This window comes from Ambystoma mexicanum, unplaced genomic scaffold (genome assembly GCF_040938575.1).
Source record: "Ambystoma mexicanum isolate Mex_15411 unplaced genomic scaffold, UKY_AmexF1_1 Mex_scaf34, whole genome shotgun sequence".
Classification (NCBI taxonomy): domain Eukaryota; kingdom Metazoa; phylum Chordata; class Amphibia; order Caudata; family Ambystomatidae; genus Ambystoma; species Ambystoma mexicanum.
In genome coordinates, this window is record NW_027182449.1 from 1,455,834 (window position 1) to 1,479,459 (window position 23,626).

A 23,626-nucleotide genomic window follows, 5' to 3' on the forward strand; every position below is an offset into this window, starting at 1 on the left:
GGGGGAGAAGTGCCTACAAGAGGCAGGAAGGGAGGGAGGCCACATCATGCCTCTCCATAGCCAGGCCTCTGGATGATGGGGCAGAAGCGGCCGTCACCCTAAGCTTCCTAGAAGTCCCAGCTGGGCCCCATGCTACCTAATATCTCGCCTGATCGAGCCTGGTCGAGCACTGGTCGAGCCTTCAGCCAAGGGACACAGGAGCCAAGGGGTCTGGCCTCGAGCCTTCAACCGAGGGACCCAGGAGCCCAGGGTCTGGCCTCAGTGCTTCCCAAGTCGGCCTTCAGCTGAAGCCTGCCTGGGCTGGGAGCCTCAGCTGCTGTTCCTGGGTGTGCTTCTTTCCTGCATGTGAAGGCCACCAGCGGCGAAGGTTGCCCTCCGCCTTCCAAGGAGTCGAGGGGATAGAAGCAGGAAAATTGTGTGTGTGTTTATTTCTTCTTTTTTAGAGATTCTTTCTATTTTTGTAAGGAACTGACGCTTGGGTGAGTGCTAGTGTGGCTTGAGGTAAATTCACGGGCAGCTTCTTTGCAAACTTTTGCCAAACCAACTTGGGGCAGCAGTGGGGTAGAGAGTCAGCCTTCTGCTGATGCCTGCCTAGGCGTGGCTGGGCTGGGGGCCTCAGCTGCTGTTACTGGGCCTGCTTCTTTCCTGGACTTGTAGGCCACCAGCCGGAGAAAGTAAGGGCCTCAACCAACATCGCCCTCTGCCTTCCAAAGAGTCGAGGAGTCCCCAGCAGGAAAATTGTGTGTGTGTTTATTTCTTCTTTTTTAGAGATGCTTTCTATTTTTGTAAGGAACTGACGCCTGGGTGAGTGCTAGTGTGGCTTGAGGTAAATTCACGGGCAGCTTCTTTGCAAACTTTTGCCAAACCAACTTGGGGCAGCAGTGGGGTAGAGAGTCAGCCTTCTGCTGATGCCTGCCTAGGCGTGGCTGGGCTGGGGGCCTCAGCTGCTGTTACTGGGCCTGCTTCTTTCCTGGACTTGTAGGCCACCAGCCGGAGAAAGTAAGGGCCTCAACCAACATCGCCCTCTGCCTTCCAAAGAGTCGAGGAGTCCCCAGCAGGAAAATTGTGTGTGTGTATTTCTTCTTTTTTAGAGATGCTTTCTATTTTTGTAAGGAAACGACGCCTGGGTGAGTGCTAGTGTGGCGTGAGCTAAATTTACGGGCAGCTTCTTTGCAAACTTTTGCCAAACCAACTTGGGGCAGCACTGGGGTAGAGAGTCAGCCTTCTGCTGATGCCTGCCTGGGCTGGGCTGGTCTGGGGGCCTCAGCTGCTGTTACTGGGCCTGCTTCTTTCCTGGACTTGTAGGCCACCAGCCCGAGAAGGTAAGGGCCTCAACCAACATCGCCCTCTGCCTTCCAAAGAGTCGAGGTGTCCCCAGCAGGAAAATTGTGTGTGTGTATTTCTTCTTTTTTTAGAGGTGCTTTCTATTTTTGTAAGGAACTGACGCCTGGGTGAGTGCTAGTGTGGCGTGAGTTAAATTTACGGGCAGCTTCTTTGCAAACTTTTGCCAAACCAACTTGGGGCAGCACTGGGGTAGAGAGTCAGCCTTCCGCTGATGCCTGCCTAGGCGTGGCTGGGCTGGGGGCCTCAGTTGCTGTTACTGGGCCTGCTTCTTTCCTGGACTTGTAGGCCGCCAGCCTGAGAAAGTAAGGGCCTCAACCAACATCGCCCTCTGCCTTCCAAAGAGTCGAGGAGACCGCAGCAGGAAAATTGTGTGTGTGTTTATTTCTTCTTTTTTAGAGATGCTTTCTATTTTTGTAAGGAACCGACGCCTGGGTGAGTGCTAGTGTGGCTTGAGGTAAATGTGGCTTGAGGTAAATTTACGGGCAGCTTCTTTGCAAACTTTTGCCAAAACAACTTGGGGCAGCACTGGGGTAGAGAGTCAGCCTTCCGCTGATGCCTGCCTAGGCGTGGCTGGGCTGGGGGCCTCAGTTGCTGTTACTGGGCCTGCTTCTTTCCTGGACTTGTAGGCCGCCAGCCTGAGAAGGTAAGGCCTCAACCAACATCGCCCTCTGCCTTCCAAAGAGTCGAGGAGACCGCAGCAGGAAAATTGTGTGTGTGTTTATTTCTTCTTTTTTTAGAGGTGCTTTCTATTTTTGTAAGGAACTGACGCCTGGGTGAGTGCTAGTGTGGCTTGAGGTAAATTCACGGGCAGCTTCTTTGCAAACTTTTGCCAAACCAACTTGGGGCAGCACTGGGGTAGAGAGTCAGCCTTCCGCTGATGCCTGCCTAGGCGTGGCTGGGCTGGGGGCCTCAGTTGCTGTTACTGGGCCTGCTTCTTTCCTGGACTTGTAGGCCGCCAGCCTGAGAAGGTAAGGCCTCAACCAACATCGCCCTCTGCCTTCCAAAGAGTCGAGGAGACCGCAGCAGGAAAATTGTGTGTGTGTTTATTTCTTCTTTTTTTAGAGGTGCTTTCTATTTTTGTAAGGAACTGACGCCTGGGTGAGTGCTAGTGTGGCGTGAGTTAAATTTACAGGCATCTTCTTTGCAAACTTTTGCCAAACCAACTTGGGGCAGCAGTGGGGTAGAGAGTCAGCCTTCTGCTGATGCCTGCCTAGGCGTGGCTGGGCTGGGGGCCTCAGCTGCTGTTACTGGGCCTGCTTCTTTCCTGGACTTGTAGGCCACCAGCCGGAGAAAGTAAGGGCCTCAACCAACATCGCCCTCTGCCTTCCAAAGAGTCGAGGAGTCCCCAGCAGGAAAATTGTGTGTGTGTTTATTTCTTCTTTTTTAGAGATGCTTTCTATTTTTGTAAGGAACCGACGCCTGGGTGAGTGCTAGTGTGGCTTGAGGTAAATTTACGGGCAGCTTCTTTGCAAACTTTTGCCAAAACAACTTGGGGCAGCACTGGGGTAGAGAGTCAGCCTTCCGCTGATGCCTGCCTAGGCGTGGCTGGGCTGGGGGCCTCAGTTGCTGTTACTGGGCCTGCTTCTTTCCTGGACTTGTAGGCCGCCAGCCTGAGAAGGTAAGGCCTCAACCAACATCGCCCTCTGCCTTCCAAAGAGTCGAGGAGACCGCAGCAGGAAAATTGTGTGTGTGTTTATTTCTTCTTTTTTTAGAGGTGCTTTCTATTTTTGTAAGGAACTGACGCCTGGGTGAGTGCTAGTGTGGCTTGAGGTAAATTCACGGGCAGCTTCTTTGCAAACTTTTGCCAAACCAACTTGGGGCAGCAGTGGGGTAGAGAGTCAGCCTTAAGCTGATGCCTGCCTGGGCTGGGCTGGGCTGGGGGCCTCAGCTGCTGTTACTGGGCCTGCTTCTTTCCTGGACTTGTAGGTCACCAGCCCGATATGGTAAGGGCCTCAACCAACATCACCCTCTGCCTTCCAAAGCGTCGAGGAGCCCCCAGCAGGAAAATTGTGTGTGTGTTTATTTCCATCTTTCTTTCCGAGTTTTTTTTTAAAGTTTTGTAAGGAACGGATGCTTGGGTGAGTGAGTGCAAGTGTGGCTTGGCCTGAATTTACAGACACTTTCTTTGCAAACATGAGTAGGCAAGTGGGTATTTCAAAAGTGGGTGCATGGAGCTGCTCGTTGCTTTTCCAAGCTGGCAGCTGTGGCTCCTGAGCTTGAGGCAAAAAGAAGGGCAGAAGCACACTGCAGAGGACAGCGTTCAGCCTTGCAAGAGGGCAGTGGACGTCGGAGGAGCCGACACAGCACAAGAGGCTCGGAATCGGCGCACTCTTCGCCTACGGCCATACCACCCTGAACGCGCCCGATCTCGTCCGATCTCGGAAGCTAAGCAGGGTCGGGCCTGGTTAGTACTTGGATGGGAGACCGCCTGGGAATACCAGGTGCTGTAGGCATTTTGCTACTCTGTGCCCGATAGGCGGAGTTCGTCTTCTCCGTCTTGAACTACATTTTTCCTCCATTCCGCTTTTAATTTTAACAAACACGGCGCGTGAAAAAGGCACAGGGGCAGACAGCAGCCCTCGCTCCAATGCAGAGCCCCGTCAGAGGCGGACACGTTGTCGCCAAACTAACTTGGAGCAGCAGCAGCAGCAGCAGGAGACTGAAGCCAGGGCAGCAGCTTGCCGCCTCGGGTGGGTGGATGCAGCCAGAAAGGGCCACTCGTGTCCCTGGCAAAGCACCTCCAGCGTCTCCCCGTTTTCTCTCCAGTGGACGCGCAAGGCCCCCTACAGCTAGGGGAGGCAAGTGGATGGGCCTCATCTGCATATGTGGGCTCTAGAGGAAGAGTGCACCCTGGGAGACAAGGGGACACCTGGAGCGGGAAGTGCTCACGGGGGAGAAGTGCCTACAAGAGGCAGGAAGGGAGGGAGGCCACATCATGCCTCTCCATAGCCAGGCCTCTGGATGATGGGGCAGAAGCGGCCGTCACCCTAAGCTTCCTAGAAGTCCCAGCTGGGCCCCATGCTACCTAATATCTCGCCTGATCGAGCCTGGTCGAGCACTGGTCGAGCCTTCAGCCAAGGGACACAGGAGCCAAGGGGTCTGGCCTCGAGCCTTCAGCCGAGGGACCCAGGAGCCCAGGGTCTGGCCTCAGTGCTTCCCAAGTCGGCCTTCAGCTGAAGCCTGCCTGGGCTGGGAGCCTCAGCTGCTGTTCCTGGGTGTGCTTCTTTCCTGCATGTGAAGGCCACCAGCGGCGAAGGTTGCCCTCCGCCTTCTAAGGAGTCGAGGAGACCGCAGCAGGAAAATTGTGTGTGTGTTTATTTCTTCTTTTTTTAGAGGTGCTTTCTATTTTTGCAAGGAACTGACGCCTGGATGAGTGCTAGTGTGGCTTGAGGTAAATTCACGGGCAGCTTCTTTGCAAACTTTTGCCAAACCAACTTGGGGCAGCAGTGGGGTAGAGAGTCAGCCTTCTGCTGATGCCTGCCTAGGCGTGGCTGGGCTGGGGGCCTCAGCTGCTGTTACTGGGCCTGCTTCTTTCCTGGACTTGTAGGCCACCAGCCGGAGAAAGTAAGGGCCTCAACCAACATCGCCCTCTGCCTTCCAAAGAGTCGAGGAGTCCCCAGCAGGAAAATTGTGTGTGTGTTTATTTCTTCTTTTTTAGAGATGCTTTCTATTTTTGTAAGGAACCGACGCCTGGGTGAGTGCTAGTGTGGCTTGAGGTAAATTTACGGGCAGCTTCTTTGCAAACTTTTGCCAAAACAACTTGGGGCAGCACTGGGGTAGAGAGTCAGCCTTCCGCTGATGCCTGCCTAGGCGTGGCTGGGCTGGGGGCCTCAGTTGCTGTTACTGGGCCTGCTTCTTTCCTGGACTTGTAGGCCGCCAGCCTGAGAAGGTAAGGCCTCAACCAACATCGCCCTCTGCCTTCCAAAGAGTCGAGGAGACCGCAGCAGGAAAATTGTGTGTGTGTTTATTTCTTCTTTTTTTAGAGGTGCTTTCTATTTTTGTAAGGAACTGACGCCTGGGTGAGTGCTAGTGTGGCTTGAGGTAAATTCACGGGCAGCTTCTTTGCAAACTTTTGCCAAACCAACTTGGGGCAGCAGTGGGGTAGAGAGTCAGCCTTAAGCTGATGCCTGCCTGGGCTGGGCTGGGCTGGGGGCCTCAGCTGCTGTTACTGGGCCTGCTTCTTTCCTGGACTTGTAGGTCACCAGCCCGATATGGTAAGGGCCTCAACCAACATCACCCTCTGCCTTCCAAAGCGTCGAGGAGCCCCCAGCAGGAAAATTGTGTGTGTGTTTATTTCCATCTTTCTTTCCGAGTTTTTTTTTAAAGTTTTGTAAGGAACGGATGCTTGGGTGAGTGAGTGCAAGTGTGGCTTGGCCTGAATTTACAGACACTTTCTTTGCAAACATGAGTAGGCAAGTGGGTATTTCAAAAGTGGGTGCATGGAGCTGCTCGTTGCTTTTCCAAGCTGGCAGCTGTGGCTCCTGAGCTTGAGGCAAAAAGAAGGGCAGAAGCACACTGCAGAGGACAGCGTTCAGCCTTGCAAGAGGGCAGTGGACGTCGGAGGAGCCGACACAGCACAAGAGGCTCGGAATCGGCGCACTCTTCGCCTACGGCCATACCACCCTGAATGCGCCCGATCTCGTCCGATCTCGGAAGCTAAGCAGGGTCGGGCCTGGTTAGTACTTGGATGGGAGACCGCCTGGGAATACCAGGTGCTGTAGGCATTTTGCTACTCTGTGCCCGATAGGCGGCGTTCGTCTTCTCCGTCTTGAACTACATTTTTCCTCCATTCCGCTTTTAATTTTAACAAACACGGCGCGTGAAAAAGGCACAGGGGCAGACAGCAGCCCTCGCTCCAATGCAGAGCCCCGTCAGAGGCGGACACGTTGTCGCCAAACTAACTTGGAGCAGCAGCAGCAGCAGCAGGAGACTGAAGCCAGGGCAGCAGCTTGCCGCCTCGGGTGGGTGGATGCAGCCAGAAAGGGCCACTCGTGTCCCTGGCAAAGCACCTCCAGCGTCTCCCCGTTTTCTCTCCAGTGGACGCGCAAGGCCCCCTACAGCTAGGGGAGGCAAGTGGATGGGCCTCATCTGCATATGTGGGCTCTAGAGGAAGAGTGCACCCTGGGAGACAAGGGGACACCTGGAGCGGGAAGTGCTCACGGGGGAGAAGTGCCTACAAGAGGCAGGAAGGGAGGGAGGCCACATCATGCCTCTCCATAGCCAGGCCTCTGGATGATGGGGCAGAAGCGGCCGTCACCCTAAGCTTCCTAGAAGTCCCAGCTGGGCCCCATGCTACCTAATATCTCGCCTGATCGAGCCTGGTCGAGCACTGGTCGAGCCTTCAGCCAAGGGACACAGGAGCCAAGGGGTCTGGCCTCGAGCCTTCAACCGAGGGACCCAGGAGCCCAGGGTCTGGCCTCAGTGCTTCCCAAGTCGGCCTTCAGCTGAAGCCTGCCTGGGCTGGGAGCCTCAGCTGCTGTTCCTGGGTGTGCTTCTTTCCTGCATGTGAAGGCCACCAGCGGCGAAGGTTGCCCTCCGCCTTCCAAGGAGTCGAGGGGATAGAAGCAGGAAAATTGTGTGTGTGTTTATTTCTTCTTTTTTAGAGATTCTTTCTATTTTTGTAAGGAACTGACGCCTGGGTGAGTGCTAGTGTGGCTTGAGGTAAATTCACGGGCAGCTTCTTTGCAAACTTTTGCCAAACCAACTTGGGGCAGCAGTGGGGTAGAGAGTCAGCCTTCTGCTGATGCCTGCCTAGGCGTGGCTGGGCTGGGGGCCTCAGCTGCTGTTACTGGGCCTGCTTCTTTCCTGGACTTGTAGGCCACCAGCCGGAGAAAGTAAGGGCCTCAACCAACATCGCCCTCTGCCTTCCAAAGAGTCGAGGAGTCCCCAGCAGGAAAATTGTGTGTGTGTTTATTTCTTCTTTTTTAGAGATGCTTTCTATTTTTGTAAGGAAACGACGCCTGGGTGAGTGCTAGTGTGGCGTGAGCTAAATTTACAGGCATCTTCTTTGCAAACTTTTGCCAAACCAACTTGGAGCAGCAGTGGGGTAGAGAGTCAGCCTTCTGCTGATGCCTGCCTGGGCTGGGCTGGTCTGGGGGCCTCAGCTGCTGTTACTGGGCCTGCTTCTTTCCTGGACTTGTAGGCCACCAGCCCGAGAAGGTAAGGGCCTCAACCAACATCGCCCTCTGCCTTCCAAAGAGTCGAGGTGTCCCCAGCAGGAAAATTGTGTGTGTGTATTTCTTCTTTTTTTAGAGATGCTTTCTATTTTTGTAAGGAACCGACGCCTGGGTGAGTGCTAGTGTGGCTTGAGGTAAATTTACGGGCAGCTTCTTTGCAAACTTTTGCCAAACCAACTTGGGGCAGCACTGGGGTAGAGAGTCAGCCTTCCGCTGATGCCTGCCTAGGCGTGGCTGGGCTGGGGGCCTCAGTTGCTGTTACTGGGCCTGCTTCTTTCCTGGACTTGTAGGCCGCCAGCCTGAGAAGGTAAGGCCTCAACCAACATCGCCCTCTGCCTTCCAAAGAGTCGAGGAGACCGCAGCAGGAAAATTGTGTGTGTGTTTATTTCTTCTTTTTTTAGAGGTGCTTTCTATTTTTGTAAGGAACTGACGCCTGGGTGAGTGCTAGTGTGGCGTGAGTTAAATTTACAGGCATCTTCTTTGCAAACTTTTGCCAAACCAACTTGGGGCAGCAGTGGGGTAGAGAGTCAGCCTTCTGCTGATGCCTGCCTAGGCGTGGCTGGGCTGGGGGCCTCAGCTGCTGTTACTGGGCCTGCTTCTTTCCTGGACTTGTAGGCCACCAGCCGGAGAAAGTAAGGGCCTCAACCAACATCGCCCTCTGCCTTCCAAAGAGTCGAGGAGTCCCCAGCAGGAAAATTGTGTGTGTGTTTATTTCTTCTTTTTTAGAGATGCTTTCTATTTTTGTAAGGAACCGACGCCTGGGTGAGTGCTAGTGTGGCTTGAGGTAAATGTGGCTTGAGGTAAATTTACGGGCAGCTTCTTTGCAAACTTTTGCCAAAACAACTTGGGGCAGCACTGGGGTAGAGAGTCAGCCTTCCGCTGATGCCTGCCTAGGCGTGGCTGGGCTGGGGGCCTCAGTTGCTGTTACTGGGCCTGCTTCTTTCCTGGACTTGTAGGCCGCCAGCCTGAGAAGGTAAGGCCTCAACCAACATCGCCCTCTGCCTTCCAAAGAGTCGAGGAGACCGCAGCAGGAAAATTGTGTGTGTGTTTATTTCTTCTTTTTTTAGAGGTGCTTTCTATTTTTGTAAGGAACTGACGCCTGGGTGAGTGCTAGTGTGGCTTGAGGTAAATTCACGGGCAGCTTCTTTGCAAACTTTTGCCAAACCAACTTGGGGCAGCAGTGGGGTAGAGAGTCAGCCTTAAGCTGATGCCTGCCTGGGCTGGGCTGGGGGCCTCAGCTGCTGTTACTGGGCCTGCTTCTTTCCTGGACTTGTAGGCCACCAGCCCGATATGGTAAGGGCCTCAACCAACATCACCCTCTGCCTTCCAAAGCGTCGAGGAGCCCCCAGCAGGAAAATTGTGTGTGTGTTTATTTCCATCTTTCTTTCCGAGTTTTTTTTTAAAGTTTTGTAAGGAACGGATGCTTGGGTGAGTGAGTGCAAGTGTGGCTTGGCCTGAATTTACAGACACTTTCTTTGCAAACATGAGTAGGCAAGTGGGTATTTCAAAAGTGGGTGCATGGAGCTGCTCGTTGCTTTTCCAAGCTGGCAGCTGTGGCTCCTGAGCTTGAGGCAAAAAGAAGGGCAGAAGCACACTGCAGAGGACAGCGTTCAGCCTTGCAAGAGGGCAGTGGACGTCGGAGGAGCCGACACAGCACAAGAGGCTCGGAATCTGCGCACTCTTCGCCTACGGCCATACCACCCTGAATGCGCCCGATCTCGGAAGCTAAGCAGGGTCGGGCCTGGTTAGTACTTGGATGGGAGACCGCCTGGGAATACCAGGTGCTGTAGGCATTTTGCTACTCTGTGCCCGATAGGCGGCGTTCGTCTTCTCCGTCTTGAACTACATTTTTCCTCCATTCCGCTTTTAATTTTAACAAACACGGCGCGTGAAAAAGGCACAGGGGCAGACAGCAGCCCTCGCTCCAATGCAGAGCCCCGTCAGAGGCGGACACGTTGTCGCCAAACTAACTTGGAGCAGCAGCAGCAGGAGACTGAAGCCAGGGCAGCAGCTTGCCGCCTCGGGTGGGTGGATGCAGCCAGAAAGGGCCACTCGTGTCCCTGGCAAAGCACCTCCAGCGTCTCCCCGTTTTCTCTCCAGTGGACGCGCAAGGCCCCCTACAGCTAGGGGAGGCAAGTGGATGGGCCTCATCTGCATATGTGGGCTCTAGAGGAAGAGTGCACCCTGGGAGACAAGGGGACACCTGGAGCGGGAAGTGCTCACGGGGGAGAAGTGCCTACAAGAGGCAGGAAGGGAGGGAGGCCACATCATGCCTCTCCATAGCCAGGCCTCTGGATGATGGGGCAGAAGCGGCCGTCACCCTAAGCTTCCTAGAAGTCCCAGCTGGGCCCCATGCTACCTAATATCTCGCCTGATCGAGCCTGGTCGAGCACTGGTCGAGCCTTCAGCCAAGGGACACAGGAGCCAAGGGGTCTGGCCTCGAGCCTTCAACCGAGGGACCCAGGAGCCCAGGGTCTGGCCTCAGTGCTTCCCAAGTCGGCCTTCAGCTGAAGCCTGCCTGGGCTGGGAGCCTCAGCTGCTGTTCCTGGGTGTGCTTCTTTCCTGCATGTGAAGGCCACCAGCGGCGAAGGTTGCCCTCCGCCTTCCAAGGAGTCGAGGGGATAGAAGCAGGAAAATTGTGTGTGTGTTTATTTCTTCTTTTTTAGAGATTCTTTCTATTTTTGTAAGGAACTGACGCTTGGGTGAGTGCTAGTGTGGCTTGAGGTAAATTCACGGGCAGCTTCTTTGCAAACTTTTGCCAAACCAACTTGGGGCAGCAGTGGGGTAGAGAGTCAGCCTTCTGCTGATGCCTGCCTAGGCGTGGCTGGGCTGGGGGCCTCAGCTGCTGTTACTGGGCCTGCTTCTTTCCTGGACTTGTAGGCCACCAGCCGGAGAAAGTAAGGGCCTCAACCAACATCGCCCTCTGCCTTCCAAAGAGTCGAGGAGTCCCCAGCAGGAAAATTGTGTGTGTGTTTATTTCTTCTTTTTTAGAGATGCTTTCTATTTTTGTAAGGAAACGACGCCTGGGTGAGTGCTAGTGTGGCGTGAGCTAAATTTACAGGCATCTTCTTTGCAAACTTTTGCCAAACCAACTTGGAGCAGCAGTGGGGTAGAGAGTCAGCCTTCTGCTGATGCCTGGGCTGGGCTGGTCTGGGGGCCTCAGCTGCTGTTACTGGGCCTGCTTCTTTCCTGGACTTGTAGGCCACCAGCCCGAGAAGGTAAGGGCCTCAACCAACATCGCCCTCTGCCTTCCAAAGAGTCGAGGTGTCCCCAGCAGGAAAATTGTGTGTGTGTATTTCTTCTTTTTTTAGAGATGCTTTCTATTTTTGTAAGGAACCGACGCCTGGGTGAGTGCTAGTGTGGCTTGAGGTAAATTTACGGGCAGCTTCTTTGCAAACTTTTGCCAAACCAACTTGGGGCAGCACTGGGGTAGAGAGTCAGCCTTCCGCTGATGCCTGCCTAGGCGTGGCTGGGCTGGGGGCCTCAGTTGCTGTTACTGGGCCTGCTTCTTTCCTGGACTTGTAGGCCGCCAGCCTGAGAAGGTAAGGCCTCAACCAACATCGCCCTCTGCCTTCCAAAGAGTCGAGGAGACCGCAGCAGGAAAATTGTGTGTGTGTTTATTTCTTCTTTTTTTAGAGGTGCTTTCTATTTTTGTAAGGAACTGACGCCTGGGTGAGTGCTAGTGTGGCGTGAGTTAAATTTACAGGCATCTTCTTTGCAAACTTTTGCCAAACCAACTTGGGGCAGCAGTGGGGTAGAGAGTCAGCCTTCTGCTGATGCCTGCCTAGGCGTGGCTGGGCTGGGGGCCTCAGCTGCTGTTACTGGGCCTGCTTCTTTCCTGGACTTGTAGGCCACCAGCCGGAGAAAGTAAGGGCCTCAACCAACATCGCCCTCTGCCTTCCAAAGAGTCGAGGAGTCCCCAGCAGGAAAATTGTGTGTGTGTTTATTTCTTCTTTTTTAGAGATGCTTTCTATTTTTGTAAGGAACCGACGCCTGGGTGAGTGCTAGTGTGGCTTGAGGTAAATGTGGCTTGAGGTAAATTTACGGGCAGCTTCTTTGCAAACTTTTGCCAAAACAACTTGGGGCAGCACTGGGGTAGAGAGTCAGCCTTCCGCTGATGCCTGCCTAGGCGTGGCTGGGCTGGGGGCCTCAGTTGCTGTTACTGGGCCTGCTTCTTTCCTGGACTTGTAGGCCGCCAGCCTGAGAAGGTAAGGCCTCAACCAACATCGCCCTCTGCCTTCCAAAGAGTCGAGGAGACCGCAGCAGGAAAATTGTGTGTGTGTTTATTTCTTCTTTTTTTAGAGGTGCTTTCTATTTTTGTAAGGAACTGACGCCTGGGTGAGTGCTAGTGTGGCTTGAGGTAAATTCACGGGCAGCTTCTTTGCAAACTTTTGCCAAACCAACTTGGGGCAGCACTGGGGTAGAGAGTCAGCCTTCCGCTGATGCCTGCCTAGGCGTGGCTGGGCTGGGGGCCTCAGTTGCTGTTACTGGGCCTGCTTCTTTCCTGGACTTGTAGGCCGCCAGCCTGAGAAGGTAAGGCCTCAACCAACATCGCCCTCTGCCTTCCAAAGAGTCGAGGAGACCGCAGCAGGAAAATTGTGTGTGTGTTTATTTCTTCTTTTTTTAGAGGTGCTTTCTATTTTTGTAAGGAACTGACGCCTGGGTGAGTGCTAGTGTGGCGTGAGTTAAATTTACAGGCATCTTCTTTGCAAACTTTTGCCAAACCAACTTGGGGCAGCAGTGGGGTAGAGAGTCAGCCTTCTGCTGATGCCTGCCTAGGCGTGGCTGGGCTGGGGGCCTCAGCTGCTGTTACTGGGCCTGCTTCTTTCCTGGACTTGTAGGCCACCAGCCGGAGAAAGTAAGGGCCTCAACCAACATCGCCCTCTGCCTTCCAAAGAGTCGAGGAGTCCCCAGCAGGAAAATTGTGTGTGTGTTTATTTCTTCTTTTTTAGAGATGCTTTCTATTTTTGTAAGGAACCGACGCCTGGGTGAGTGCTAGTGTGGCTTGAGGTAAATTTACGGGCAGCTTCTTTGCAAACTTTTGCCAAAACAACTTGGGGCAGCACTGGGGTAGAGAGTCAGCCTTCCGCTGATGCCTGCCTAGGCGTGGCTGGGCTGGGGGCCTCAGTTGCTGTTACTGGGCCTGCTTCTTTCCTGGACTTGTAGGCCGCCAGCCTGAGAAGGTAAGGCCTCAACCAACATCGCCCTCTGCCTTCCAAAGAGTCGAGGAGACCGCAGCAGGAAAATTGTGTGTGTGTTTATTTCTTCTTTTTTTAGAGGTGCTTTCTATTTTTGTAAGGAACTGACGCCTGGGTGAGTGCTAGTGTGGCTTGAGGTAAATTCACGGGCAGCTTCTTTGCAAACTTTTGCCAAACCAACTTGGGGCAGCAGTGGGGTAGAGAGTCAGCCTTAAGCTGATGCCTGCCTGGGCTGGGCTGGGCTGGGGGCCTCAGCTGCTGTTACTGGGCCTGCTTCTTTCCTGGACTTGTAGGTCACCAGCCCGATATGGTAAGGGCCTCAACCAACATCACCCTCTGCCTTCCAAAGCGTCGAGGAGCCCCCAGCAGGAAAATTGTGTGTGTGTTTATTTCCATCTTTCTTTCCGAGTTTTTTTTTAAAGTTTTGTAAGGAACGGATGCTTGGGTGAGTGAGTGCAAGTGTGGCTTGGCCTGAATTTACAGACACTTTCTTTGCAAACATGAGTAGGCAAGTGGGTATTTCAAAAGTGGGTGCATGGAGCTGCTCGTTGCTTTTCCAAGCTGGCAGCTGTGGCTCCTGAGCTTGAGGCAAAAAGAAGGGCAGAAGCACACTGCAGAGGACAGCGTTCAGCCTTGCAAGAGGGCAGTGGACGTCGGAGGAGCCGACACAGCACAAGAGGCTCGGAATCGGCGCACTCTTCGCCTACGGCCATACCACCCTGAATGCGCCCGATCTCGTCCGATCTCGGAAGCTAAGCAGGGTCGGGCCTGGTTAGTACTTGGATGGGAGACCGCCTGGGAATACCAGGTGCTGTAGGCATTTTGCTACTCTGTGCCCGATAGGCGGAGTTCGTCTTCTCCGTCTTGAACTACATTTTTCCTCCATTCCGCTTTTAATTTTAACAAACACGGCGCGTGAAAAAGGCACAGGGGCAGACAGCAGCCCTCGCTCCAATGCAGAGCCCCGTCAGAGGCGGACACGTTGTCGCCAAACTAACTTGGAGCAGCAGCAGCAGCAGCAGGAGACTGAAGCCAGGGCAGCAGCTTGCCGCCTCGGGTGGGTGGATGCAGCCAGAAAGGGCCACTCGTGTCCCTGGCAAAGCACCTCCAGCGTCTCCCCGTTTTCTCTCCAGTGGACGCGCAAGGCCCCCTACAGCTAGGGGAGGCAAGTGGATGGGCCTCATCTGCATATGTGGGCTCTAGAGGAAGAGTGCACCCTGGGAGACAAGGGGACACCTGGAGCGGGAAGTGCTCACGGGGGAGAAGTGCCTACAAGAGGCAGGAAGGGAGGGAGGCCACATCATGCCTCTCCATAGCCAGGCCTCTGGATGATGGGGCAGAAGCGGCCGTCACCCTAAGCTTCCTAGAAGTCCCAGCTGGGCCCCATGCTACCTAATATCTCGCCTGATCGAGCCTGGTCGAGCACTGGTCGAGCCTTCAGCCAAGGGACACAGGAGCCAAGGGGTCTGGCCTCGAGCCTTCAACCGAGGGACCCAGGAGCCCAGGGTCTGGCCTCAGTGCTTCCCAAGTCGGCCTTCAGCTGAAGCCTGCCTGGGCTGGGAGCCTCAGCTGCTGTTCCTGGGTGTGCTTCTTTCCTGCATGTGAAGGCCACCAGCGGCGAAGGTTGCCCTCCGCCTTCCAAGGAGTCGAGGGGATAGAAGCAGGAAAATTGTGTGTGTGTTTATTTCTTCTTTTTTAGAGATTCTTTCTATTTTTGTAAGGAACTGACGCCTGGGTGAGTGCTAGTGTGGCTTGAGGTAAATTCACGGGCAGCTTCTTTGCAAACTTTTGCCAAACCAACTTGGGGCAGCAGTGGGGTAGAGAGTCAGCCTTCTGCTGATGCCTGCCTAGGCGTGGCTGGGCTGGGGGCCTCAGCTGCTGTTACTGGGCCTGCTTCTTTCCTGGACTTGTAGGCCACCAGCCGGAGAAAGTAAGGGCCTCAACCAACATCGCCCTCTGCCTTCCAAAGAGTCGAGGAGTCCCCAGCAGGAAAATTGTGTGTGTGTTTATTTCTTCTTTTTTAGAGATGCTTTCTATTTTTGTAAGGAAACGACGCCTGGGTGAGTGCTAGTGTGGCGTGAGCTAAATTTACAGGCATCTTCTTTGCAAACTTTTGCCAAACCAACTTGGAGCAGCAGTGGGGTAGAGAGTCAGCCTTCTGCTGATGCCTGCCTGGGCTGGGCTGGTCTGGGGGCCTCAGCTGCTGTTACTGGGCCTGCTTCTTTCCTGGACTTGTAGGCCACCAGCCCGAGAAGGTAAGGGCCTCAACCAACATCGCCCTCTGCCTTCCAAAGAGTCGAGGTGTCCCCAGCAGGAAAATTGTGTGTGTGTATTTCTTCTTTTTTTAGAGATGCTTTCTATTTTTGTAAGGAACCGACGCCTTGGTGAGTGCTAGTGTGGCTTGAGGTAAATTTACGGGCAGCTTCTTTGCAAACTTTTGCCAAACCAACTTGGGGCAGCACTGGGGTAGAGAGTCAGCCTTCCGCTGATGCCTGCCTAGGCGTGGCTGGGCTGGGGGCCTCAGTTGCTGTTACTGGGCCTGCTTCTTTCCTGGACTTGTAGGCCGCCAGCCTGAGAAGGTAAGGCCTCAACCAACATCGCCCTCTGCCTTCCAAAGAGTCGAGGAGACCGCAGCAGGAAAATTGTGTGTGTGTTTATTTCTTCTTTTTTTAGAGGTGCTTTCTATTTTTGTAAGGAACTGACGCCTGGGTGAGTGCTAGTGTGGCGTGAGTTAAATTTACAGGCATCTTCTTTGCAAACTTTTGCCAAACCAACTTGGGGCAGCAGTGGGGTAGAGAGTCAGCCTTCTGCTGATGCCTGCCTAGGCGTGGCTGGGCTGGGGGCCTCAGCTGCTGTTACTGGGCCTGCTTCTTTCCTGGACTTGTAGGCCACCAGCCGGAGAAAGTAAGGGCCTCAACCAACATCGCCCTCTGCCTTCCAAAGAGTCGAGGAGTCCCCAGCAGGAAAATTGTGTGTGTGTTTATTTCTTCTTTTTTAGAGATGCTTTCTATTTTTGTAAGGAACCGACGCCTGGGTGAGTGCTAGTGTGGCTTGAGGTAAATGTGGCTTGAGGTAAATTTACGGGCAGCTTCTTTGCAAACTTTTGCCAAAACAACTTGGGGCAGCACTGGGGTAGAGAGTCAGCCTTCCGCTGATGCCTGCCTAGGCGTGGCTGGGCTGGGGGCCTCAGTTGCTGTTACTGGGCCTGCTTCTTTCCTGGACTTGTAGGCCGCCAGCCTGAGAAGGTAAGGCCTCAACCAACATCGCCCTCTGCCTTCCAAAGAGTCGAGGAGACCGCAGCAGGAAAATTGTGTGTGTGTTTATTTCTTCTTTTTTTAGAGGTGCTTTCTATTTTTGTAAGGAACTGACGCCTGGGTGAGTGCTAGTGTGGCTTGAGGTAAATTCACGGGCAGCTTCTTTGCAAACTTTTGCCAAACCAACTTGGGGCAGCAGTGGGGTAGAGAGTCAGCCTTAAGCTGATGCCTGCCTGGGCTGGGCTGGGGGCCTCAGCTGCTGTTACTGGGCCTGCTTCTTTCCTGGACTTGTAGGCCACCAGCCCGATATGGTAAGGGCCTCAACCAACATCACCCTCTGCCTTCCAAAGCGTCGAGGAGCCCCCAGCAGGAAAATTGTGTGTGTGTTTATTTCCATCTTTCTTTCCGAGTTTTTTTTTAAAGTTTTGTAAGGAACGGATGCTTGGGTGAGTGAGTGCAAGTGTGGCTTGGCCTGAATTTACAGACACTTTCTTTGCAAACATGAGTAGGCAAGTGGGTATTTCAAAAGTGGGTGCATGGAGCTGCTCGTTGCTTTTCCAAGCTGGCAGCTGTGGCTCCTGAGCTTGAGGCAAAAAGAAGGGCAGAAGCACACTGCAGAGGACAGCGTTCAGCCTTGCAAGAGGGCAGTGGACGTCGGAGGAGCCGACACAGCACAAGAGGCTCGGAATCTGCGCACTCTTCGCCTACGGCCATACCACCCTGAATGCGCCCGATCTCGTCCGATCTCGGAAGCTAAGCAGGGTCGGGCCTGGTTAGTACTTGGATGGGAGACCGCCTGGGAATACCAGGTGCTGTAGGCATTTTGCTACTCTGTGCCCGATAGGCGGCGTTCGTCTTCTCCGTCTTGAACTACATTTTTCCTCCATTCCGCTTTTAATTTTAACAAACACGGTGCGTGAAAAAGGCACAGGGGCAGACAGCAGCCCTCGCTCCAATGCAGAGCCCCGTCAGAGGCGGACACGTTGTCGCCAAACTAACTTGGAGCAGCAGCAGCAGGAGACTGAAGCCAGGGCAGCAGCTTGCCGCCTCGGGTGGGTGGATGCAGCCAGAAAGGGCCACTCGTGTCCCTGGCAAAGCACCTCCAGCGTCTCCCCGTTTTCTCTCCAGTGGACGCGCAAGGCCCCCTACAGCTAGGGGAGGCAAGTGGATGGGCCTCATCTGCATATGTGGGCTCTAGAGGAAGAGTGCACCCTGGGAGACAAGGGGACACCTGGAGCGGGAAGTGCTCACGGGGGAGAAGTGCCTACAAGAGGCAGGAAGGGAGGGAGGCCACATCATGCCTCTCCATAGCCAGGCCTCTGGATGATGGGGCAGAAGCGGCCGTCACCCTAAGCTTCCTAGAAGTCCCAGCTGGGCCCCATGCTACCTAATATCTCGCCTGATCGAGCCTGGTCGAGCACTGGTCGAGCCTTCAGCCAAGGGACACAGGAGCCAAGGGGTCTGGCCTCGAGCCTTCAGCCGAGGGACCCAGGAGCCCAGGGTCTGGCCTCAGTGCTTCCCAAGTCGGCCTTCAGCTGAAGCCTGCCTGGGCTGGGAGCCTCAGCTGCTGTTCCTGGGTGTGCTTCTTTCCTGCATGTGAAGGCCACCAGCGGCGAAGGTTGCCCTCCGCCTTCTAAGGAGTCGAGGAGACCGCAGCAGGAAAATTGTGTGTGTGTTTATTTCTTCTTTTTTTAGAGGTGCTTTCTATTTTTGCAAGGAACTGACGCCTGGATGAGTGCTAGTGTGGCTTGAGGTAAATTCACGGGCAGCTTCTTTGCAAACTTTTGCCAAACCAACTTGGGGCAGCAGTGGGGTAGAGAGTCAGCCTTCTGCTGATGCCTGCCTAGGCGTGGCTGGGCTGGGGGCCTCAGCTGCTGTTACTGGGCCTGCTTCTTTCCTGGACTTGTAGGCCACCAGCCGGAGAAAGTAAGGGCCTCAACCAACATCGCCCTCTGCCTTCCAAAGAGTCGAGGAGTCCCCAGCAGGAAAATTGTGTGTGTGTTTATTTCTTCTTTTTTAGAGATGCTTTCTATTTTTGTAAGGAAACGACGCCTGGGTGAGTGCTAGTGTGGCGTGAGCTAAATTTACAGGCATCTTCTTTGCAAACTTTTGCCAAACCAACTTGGAGCAGCAGTGGGGTAGAGAGTCAGCCTTCTGCTGATGCCTGCCTGGGCTGGGCTGGTCTGGGGGCCTCAGCTGCTGTTACTGGGCCTGCTTCTTTCCTGGACTTGTAGGCCACCAGCCCGAGAAGGTAAGGGCCTCAACCAACATCGCCCTCTGCCTTCCAAAGAGTCGAGGTGTCCCCAGCAGGAAAATTGTGTGTGTGTATTTCTTCTTTTTTTAGAGATGCTTTCTATTTTTGTAAGGAACCGACGCCTGGGTGAGTGCTAGTGTGGCTTGAGGTAAATTTACGGGCAGCTTCTTTGCAAACTTTTGCCAAACCAACTTGGGGCAGCACTGGGGTAGAGAGTCAGCCTTCCGCTGATGCCTGCCTAGGCGTGGCTGGGCTGGGGGCCTCAGTTGCTGTTACTGGGCCTGCTTCTTTCCTGAACTTGTAGGCCGCCAGCCTGAGAAGGTAAGGCCTCAACCAACATCGCCCTCTGCCTTCCAAAGAGTCGAGGAGACCGCAGCAGGAAAATTGTGTGTGTGTTTATTTCTTCTTTTTTTAGAGGTGCTTTCTATTTTTGTAAGGAACTGACGCCTGGGTGAGTGCTAGTGTGGCGTGAGTTAAATTTACAGGCATCTTCTTTGCAAACTTTTGCCAAACCAACTTGGGGCAGCAGTGGGGTAGAGAGTCAGCCTTCTGCTGATGCCTGCCTAGGCGTGGCTGGGCTGGGGGCCTCAGCTGCTGTTACTGGGCCTGCTTCTTTCCTGGACTTGTAGGCCACCAGCCGGAGAAAGTAAGGGCCTCAACCAACATCGCCCTCTGCCTTCCAAAGAGTCGAGGAGTCCCCAGCAGGAAAATTGTGTGTGTGTTTATTTCTTCTTTTTTAGAGATGCTTTCTATTTTTGTAAGGAACCGACGCCTGGGTGAGTGCTAGTGTGGCTTGAGGTAAATTTACGGGCAGCTTCTTTGCAAACTTTTGCCAAAACAACTTGGGGCAGCACTGGGGTAGAGAGTCAGCCTTCCGCTGATGCCTGCCTAGGCGTGGCTGGGCTGGGGGCCTCAGTTGCTGTTACTGGGCCTGCTTCTTTCCTGGACTTGTAGGCCGCCAGCCTGAGAAGGTAAGGCCTCAACCAACATCGCCCTCTGCCTTCCAAAGAGTCGAGGAGACCGCAGCAGGAAAATTGTGTGTGTGTTTATTTCTTCTTTTTTTAGAGGTGCTTTCTATTTTTGTAAGGAACTGACGCCTGGGTGAGTGCTAGTGTGGCTTGAGGTAAATTCACGGGCAGCTTCTTTGCAAACTTTTGCCAAACCAACTTGGGGCAGCAGTGGGGTAGAGAGTCAGCCTTAAGCTGATGCCTGCCTGGGCTGGGCTGGGCTGGGGGCCTCAGCTGCTGTTACTGGGCCTGCTTCTTTCCTGGACTTGTAGGTCACCAGCCCGATATGGTAAGGGCCTCAACCAACATCACCCTCTGCCTTCCAAAGCGTCGAGGAGCCCCCAGCAGGAAAATTGTGTGTGTGTTTATTTCCATCTTTCTTTCCGAGTTTTTTTTTAAAGTTTTGTAAGGAACGGATGCTTGGGTGAGTGAGTGCAAGTGTGGCTTGGCCTGAATTTACAGACACTTTCTTTGCAAACATGAGTAGGCAAGTGGGTATTTCAAAAGTGGGTGCATGGAGCTGCTCGTTGCTTTTCCAAGCTGGCAGCTGTGGCTCCTGAGCTTGAGGCAAAAAGAAGGGCAGAAGCACACTGCAGAGGACAGCGTTCAGCCTTGCAAGAGGGCAGTGGACGTCGGAGGAGCCGACACAGCACAAGAGGCTCGGAATCGGCGCACTCTTCGCCTACGGCCATACCACCCTGAATGCGCCCGATCTCGTCCGATCTCGGAAGCTAAGCAGGGTCGGGCCTGGTTAGTACTTGGATGGGAGACCGCCTGGGAATACCAGGTGCTGTAGGCATTTTGCTACTCTGTGCCCGATAGGCGGAGTTCGTCTTCTCCGTCTTGAACTACATTTTTCCTCCATTCCGCTTTTAATTTTAACAAACACGGCGCGTGAAAAAGGCACAGGGGCAGACAGCAGCCCTCGCTCCAATGCAGAGCCCCGTCAGAGGCGGACACGTTGTCGCCAAACTAACTTGGAGCAGCAGCAGCAGCAGCAGGAGACTGAAGCCAGGGCAGCAGCTTGCCGCCTCGGGTGGGTGGATGCAGCCAGAAAGGGCCACTCGTGTCCCTGGCAAAGCACCTCCAGCGTCTCCCCGTTTTCTCTCCAGTGGACGCGCAAGGCCCCCTACAGCTAGGGGAGGCAAGTGGATGGGCCTCATCTGCATATGTGGGCTCTAGAGGAAGAGTGCACCCTGGGAGACAAGGGGACACCTGGAGCGGGAAGTGCTCACGGGGGAGAAGTGCCTACAAGAGGCAGGAAGGGAGGGAGGCCACATCATGCCTCTCCATAGCCAGGCCTCTGGATGATGGGGCAGAAGCGGCCGTCACCCTAAGCTTCCTAGAAGTCCCAGCTGGGCCCCATGCTACCTAATATCTCGCCTGATCGAGCCTGGTCGAGCACTGGTCGAGCCTTCAGCCAAGGGACACAGGAGCCAAGGGGTCTGGCCTCGAGCCTTCAGCCGAGGGACCCAGGAGCCCAGGGTCTGGCCTCAGTGCTTCCCAAGTCGGCCTTCAGCTGAAGCCTGCCTGGGCTGGGAGCCTCAGCTGCTGTTCCTGGGTGTGCTTCTTTCCTGCATGTGAAGGCCACCAGCGGCGAAGGTTGCCCTCCGCCTTCTAAGGAGTCGAGGAGACCGCAGCAGGAAAATTGTGTGTGTGTTTATTTCTTCTTTTTTTAGAGGTGCTTTCTATTTTTGCAAGGAACTGACGCCTGGATGAGTGCTAGTGTGGCTTGAGGTAAATTCACGGGCAGCTTCTTTGCAAACTTTTGCCAAACCAACTTGGGGCAGCAGTGGGGTAGAGAGTCAGCCTTCTGCTGATGCCTGCCTAGGCGTGGCTGGGCTGGGGGCCTCAGCTGCTGTTACTGGGCCTGCTTCTTTCCTGGACTTGTAGGCCACCAGCCGGAGAAAGTAAGGGCCTCAACCAACATCGCCCTCTGCCTTCCAAAGAGTCGAGGAGTCCCCAGCAGGAAAATTGTGTGTGTGTTTATTTCTTCTTTTTTAGAGATGCTTTCTATTTTTGTAAGGAAACGACGCCTGGGTGAGTGCTAGTGTGGCGTGAGCTAAATTTACAGGCATCTTCTTTGCAAACTTTTGCCAAACCAACTTGGAGCAGCAGTGGGGTAGAGAGTCAGCCTTCTGCTGATGCCTGCCTGGGCTGGGCTGGTCTGGGGGCCTCAGCTGCTGTTACTGGGCCTGCTTCTTTCCTGGACTTGTAGGCCACCAGCCCGAGAAGGTAAGGGCCTCAACCAACATCGCCCTCTGCCTTCCAAAGAGTCGAGGTGTCCCCAGCAGGAAAATTGTGTGTGTGTATTTCTTCTTTTTTTAGAGATGCTTTCTATTTTTGTAAGGAACCGACGCCTGGGTGAGTGCTAGTGTGGCTTGAGGTAAATTTACGGGCAGCTTCTTTGCAAACTTTTGCCAAACCAACTTGGGGCAGCACTGGGGTAGAGAGTCAGCCTTCCGCTGATGCCTGCCTAGGCGTGGCTGGGCTGGGGGCCTCAGTTGCTGTTACTGGGCCTGCTTCTTTCCTGGACTTGTAGGCCGCCAGCCTGAGAAGGTAAGGCCTCAACCAACATCGCCCTCTGCCTTCCAAAGAGTCGAGGAGACCGCAGCAGGAAAATTGTGTGTGTGTTTATTTCTTCTTTTTTTAGAGGTGCTTTCTATTTTTGTAAGGAACTGACGCCTGGGTGAGTGCTAGTGTGGCGTGAGTTAAATTTACAGGCATCTTCTTTGCAAACTTTTGCCAAACCAACTTGGGGCAGCAGTGGGGTAGAGAGTCAGCCTTCTGCTGATGCCTGCCTAGGCGTGGCTGGGCTGGGGGCCTCAGCTGCTGTTACTGGGCCTGCTTCTTTCCTGGACTTGTAGGCCACCAGCCGGAGAAAGTAAGGGCCTCAACCAACATCGCCCTCTGCCTTCCAAAGAGTCGAGGAGTCCCCAGCAGGAAAATTGTGTGTGTGTTTATTTCTTCTTTTTTAGAGATGCTTTCTATTTTTGTAAGGAACCGACGCCTGGGTGAGTGCTAGTGTGGCTTGAGGTAAATTTACGGGCAGCTTCTTTGCAAACTTTTGCCAAAACAACTTGGGGCAGCACTGGGGTAGAGAGTCAGCCTTCCGCTGATGCCTGCCTAGGCGTGGCTGGGCTGGGGGCCTCAGTTGCTGTTACTGGGCCTGCTTCTTTCCTGGACTTGTAGGCCGCCAGCCTGAGAAGGTAAGGCCTCAACCAACATCGCCCTCTGCCTTCCAAAGAGTCGAGGAGACCGCAGCAGGAAAATTGTGTGTGTGTTTATTTCTTCTTTTTTTAGAGGTGCTTTCTATTTTTGTAAGGAACTGACGCCTGGGTGAGTGCTAGTGTGGCTTGAGGTAAATTCACGGGCAGCTTCTTTGCAAACTTTTGCCAAACCAACTTGGGGCAGCAGTGGGGTAGAGAGTCAGCCTTAAGCTGATGCCTGCCTGGGCTGGGCTGGGCTGGGGGCCTCAGCTGCTGTTACTGGGCCTGCTTCTTTCCTGGACTTGTAGGTCACCAGCCCGATATGGTAAGGGCCTCAACCAACATCACCCTCTGCCTTCCAAAGCGTCGAGGAGCCCCCAGCAGGAAAATTGTGTGTGTGTTTATTTCCATCTTTCTTTCCGAGTTTTTTTTTAAAGTTTTGTAAGGAACGGATGCTTGGGTGAGTGAGTGCAAGTGTGGCTTGGCCTGAATTTACAGACACTTTCTTTGCAAACATGAGTAGGCAAGTGGGTATTTCAAAAGTGGGTGCATGGAGCTGCTCGTTGCTTTTCCAAGCTGGCAGCTGTGGCTCCTGAGCTTGAGGCAAAAAGAAGGGCAGAAGCACACTGCAGAGGACAGCGTTCAGCCTTGCAAGAGGGCAGTGGACGTCGGAGGAGCCGACACAGCACAAGAGGCTCGGAATCGGCGCACTCTTCGCCTACGGCCATACCACCCTGAATGCGCCCGATCTCGTCCGATCTCGGAAGCTAAGCAGGGTCGGGCCTGGTTAGTACTTGGATGGGAGACCGCCTGGGAATACCAGGTGCTGTAGGCATTTTGCTACTCTGTGCCCGATAGGCGGCGTTCGTCTTCTCCGTCTTGAACTACATTTTTCCTCCATTCCGCTTTTAATTTTAACAAACACGGCGCGTGAAAAAGGCACAGGGGCAGACAGCAGCCCTCGCTCCAATGCAGAGCCCCGTCAGAGGCGGACACGTTGTCGCCAAACTAACTTGGAGCAGCAGCAGCAGCAGCAGCAGGAGACTGAAGCCAGGGCAGCAGCTTGCCGCCTCGGGTGGGTGGATGCAGCCAGAAAGGGCCACTCGTGTCCCTGGCAAAGCACCTCCAGCGTCTCCCCGTTTTCTCTCCAGTGGACGCGCAAGGCCCCCTACAGCTAGGGGAGG

At 54.1% G+C, this 23,626-nt stretch overlaps 6 non-coding genes and 1 pseudogene across 6 annotated transcripts; all 7 read left to right on the forward strand.

The window, feature by feature from the left end:
- Positions 1–3,678: 3,678 nt before the first annotated feature.
- LOC138558908 (5S ribosomal RNA) lies at positions 3,679–3,797 on the forward strand. The gene has a single exon (XR_011299026.1). It is a non-coding gene; the product is annotated as a 5S ribosomal RNA (ribosomal RNA).
- Positions 3,798–5,949: 2,152 nt separating this feature from the next.
- On the forward strand, positions 5,950–6,068 carry LOC138558845 (5S ribosomal RNA). The gene has a single exon (XR_011298963.1). It is a non-coding gene; the product is annotated as a 5S ribosomal RNA (ribosomal RNA).
- Positions 6,069–9,204: 3,136 nt separating this feature from the next.
- On the forward strand, positions 9,205–9,313 carry LOC138559057 (5S ribosomal RNA; annotated as a pseudogene).
- A 4,106-nt stretch (positions 9,314–13,419) lies between these two features.
- On the forward strand, positions 13,420–13,538 carry LOC138558846 (5S ribosomal RNA). Its single transcript, XR_011298964.1, has one exon. It is a non-coding gene; the product is annotated as a 5S ribosomal RNA (ribosomal RNA).
- A 3,136-nt stretch (positions 13,539–16,674) lies between these two features.
- On the forward strand, positions 16,675–16,793 carry LOC138558847 (5S ribosomal RNA). The gene has a single exon (XR_011298965.1). It is a non-coding gene; the product is annotated as a 5S ribosomal RNA (ribosomal RNA).
- Positions 16,794–19,913: 3,120 nt separating this feature from the next.
- Positions 19,914–20,032, forward strand: LOC138558848 (5S ribosomal RNA). The gene has a single exon (XR_011298966.1). It is a non-coding gene; the product is annotated as a 5S ribosomal RNA (ribosomal RNA).
- Positions 20,033–23,158: 3,126 nt separating this feature from the next.
- On the forward strand, positions 23,159–23,277 carry LOC138558850 (5S ribosomal RNA). The gene has a single exon (XR_011298968.1). It is a non-coding gene; the product is annotated as a 5S ribosomal RNA (ribosomal RNA).
- The last annotated feature ends 349 nt before the right edge of the window (positions 23,278–23,626 follow it).